General features: G+C 37.9%; 1 protein-coding gene across 2 annotated transcripts in view; it reads left to right on the top strand.

Moving 5' to 3' along the window:
- The window catches only part of hyx (cell division cycle 73 hyrax), a 32,394-nt gene extending 29,415 nt beyond the window's left edge, over nt 1–2,979 (top strand). For both annotated transcript variants that reach the window (XM_076199976.1, XM_076199975.1), the window contains one exon: nt 1–2,979. This exon is cut by the window's left edge and continues 723 nt beyond it. The gene's annotated coding sequence lies outside the window, so the exon portion shown is untranslated.
- Nucleotides 2,980–3,197: the final 218 nt, after the last annotated feature.

Here is a 3,197-nt window from a genome sequence, read left to right as displayed (position 1 = left end):
TGAAATATAGTTTTATTTGCTGACAAAGTTGAAGAAAGACATTTACAAGAAAGTAGAGCTGTTGTGAATGTAGTGAAAGTGATTTGAAGGCATGTACAGTAGTTTAAGGGAAGATATTTTGGATAATGAATATTGGCAGATTTGGAATCTTGAAGAACATTACAAAAATTTATGCATTATAAAGAATGTATTATTTTCCAAGTGGCTAGGTTACACTAGCTATAGAATTAAATATACTCGATATTTGTCTGTTTTATAATGGGCTGTCATCAGTGTAGTCCTGTGCTGTAGTGTCCATCTTCCAAGCAGTGGCACTGTATATTGAGACAACGAGGAGAGCTCTGCCCCAAGAAGGAAGGAAGGCAGACATCCATGATCCACTGCTGATGCCAAATGGACAAAACGATCCCCACCTCACCTATTTAAGGAAGTACACCCTGAGGGGCTGGCACTTGATCCCTGGACTGAGCCAGAGAGACATTCATTTCACTCTACTAACCAACTATTTCATTTTCCCATATTTCTGAACACTGATACCTGGTCTACCACATACTCTACATGCTCAAAACCCATAAACTATGCACACTCATCGATCAAATGCAAGACATGGCACTGTTGTTTCTACCTGACATGTACAATATTTACCAATACAGACCAATGCATAGAAAACTGAAGCTGTAACCAGTACAGGAAAATTACACCCACAAACACACCAACATTAAGACCCAGGATAAACATACTACTGATAAACATAAATTGACTCACAGGTATTCACAAGATGCATTACTTTCTACATGAACAGAATATACATGTAAAGGAAGATTGTTCCAACAGGAGACCTTTTTGTCCATAACTAGGTTGGATGCTAAGAAAAAGTGGTTAAATGAAGAAATGAATAAATGAGTGAACAAGATAATTGGCAGGCATCTATATATAAAATTCTGTGATGTCTGCCAGTCTATCACACCCTTGTAGACTAGAATTGGTCTTTTGACTGTAACTTGCCAAGGTTGGCATAAAATATATATAACCAGAACACGCACACATGCACACACAAACACAAACACATACACACACATGTTCGTGTTACCGACTGAACTAGTTATAGCATATTGATTAGGTGTTTATATAATTGAATATTGAGACTTTGAACTGTGCTACATTTCACTGCCTCTGCAGGTAGTTTGTTCCATTCATTGATAACCAGGTTGGCCAAGTTGTTTCTATCCATTTCCAAATTAGTTCTGCTTCCCGACAGCTTGAGGTTATTATTTCTCATCTGATTTGTATTCAGTGTGGAAATTTCATCACTTTTAATGTTGATTATGAAGACCTGTATCAAGCCACCCCTAATAAACCACTGTTTTCTGGTGTGGTGGGCTTGAAGCTTGTTTTGGAAAAATGGTTTTTTATGATATACAGATGTTTATGGGATAGTGCTTTGCCTTGTGTTGCATTTGTAGCTTTGTAGATGTGTGTGTGGGTGGGGTGGGTACTTAGATTCGAGTTTTACTGCTCCACATTTTTCTGTTGTCAGGATTAACATTATATTGTTTGTTAGTTTTTCCAGTTTCTCTTGTACATTGTTGATTTGTTTTGTGATGTCACTGTTTAGTTGCTTTAGTAGTTCTTTTTCTTATTCTGTAAGGTCTTTCTTTTTTAAGTTGTTCCCTTTTGTTCTTTAGTGAGACTAGGAGGAAAAGTGGGAAAGCAAGCACTAGTGTACTGACATCCTTTTGTGAAAAAATTGGTATACAAAAGAGGGAGAGTGTGAGAGTGTAATGAGTGATTGGCCTAATCCAGAGACCAGGTGCCTTCCCTTCAGGGCTGCACCCCACAGAAGGGGATGGGGGAAGGTTTGTCTGGTTGTGGAGCATACCAGGCTACTTGTGCAGTTGTCAACACCTTGTAAATGACAGCCTTTGTTGCCCCATGTTGCTCCCGTGATGTATCTATGGGCATGCTGGACACAGCATCACCTCATCAGACAGAACCAAGAATGTCTTCTATGAATGACAAGTTGAAGAAAGAAGTGGAAGACATGGTAAGGACAAAGGAAGTGAAAGTACTTAATAAACAGGCAAAAGACCAAATGGTAAGATAGTTGAATTAGATAGGAAATTGAATGTTTTGACAATTTTAAAAGAAACTCATTAAATTTTTTTTTAAAAAGTTAAATCAGTCTGCTTGTTGCTCCAAGTCTCACTTGAAAGAGACCCATAGCTCCCAGGAAACTGGTAACAGGTAATGGTCATCCCAGTAAGCCAATATTGGAAGAAATGTGTTGTGCATGGTTAGGGTGGAACACTGTAAGATGAGGTGTTAGTTCTCTTTGTGATTGTTGCATGTGGGGCAGTTTGTGTAGCTGATGCTGCCTTAGTACTGGTTGATGTCCTGAAGTGCACTAGTGTGGGATTTGCCTCTCATAGGAGGAATTTTTCTGGAGTGTGGGGGGTTGATGGAGTTTTAGTTTGGTGGTTGATCTTTAAGAACTAGAGTTGTGATCTGAGTGTGAATATGTTTGTGTGGATGTATGTGTGATACAGTTAGTTTGAGTGTTGTAGATATTTGAATAGTATGCTTCTGATTAGTATTTTGTTGCTTTCAGTTGGTTGTGTTTGTGTGATGTAACAAGTGGATGAGTAGGGTCAGGGATTCTTGCATTTTCTTATGACGTTCTATGGGGATGACTTTGATTCATGTTCTTTTGGAATGGTTTTGGTACATCCTGTTATTATTCTTAATGCTTTATTTTGTATTTGTAAAGTCTGTGTTTCCTAGATACAGTAGTTGGAAATCATGTGTGTAATCATAGTCAATTTATTTTCTTCAGAACTGTTTTTAGACTGTTATTAAAGTTTCTTTCTGTTGGCCGAAACCCATGCTTGGGACTGATTTTGGCATGTTTATTTTCTTGTTGGATTTTACTGTCAGATCTTTGGTTTGCAGGCAGAGAGTTATTAAAAGGAAGGTCTAGAATTTTTGGGTTATTTTCCAGTGGGAGGATTTGGCCGTTCAATTTTATCATTGAATGTTTCTTTGATTCAAGGTTGCCAGAAATGAGCAATGTCACTTGATTTGGGAGGAGGCTCCCATTCTATAGATTGAAAAGTTTTAAAAGTTGGAAAATGAATATAAGTTAATGGAAGAGACTTATCAGAGGACAGTTGTGAAACAAAGAAATGAGAAGGCCAGGG

This window comes from Oratosquilla oratoria, chromosome 16 (assembly GCF_046742065.1).
Source record: "Oratosquilla oratoria isolate Oo_2021 chromosome 16, ASM4674206v1, whole genome shotgun sequence".
Classification (NCBI taxonomy): domain Eukaryota; kingdom Metazoa; phylum Arthropoda; class Malacostraca; order Stomatopoda; family Squillidae; genus Oratosquilla; species Oratosquilla oratoria.
Note: the sequence above shows the minus strand (reverse complement) of the source record. Positions and strands in the feature narration are given on the sequence as shown.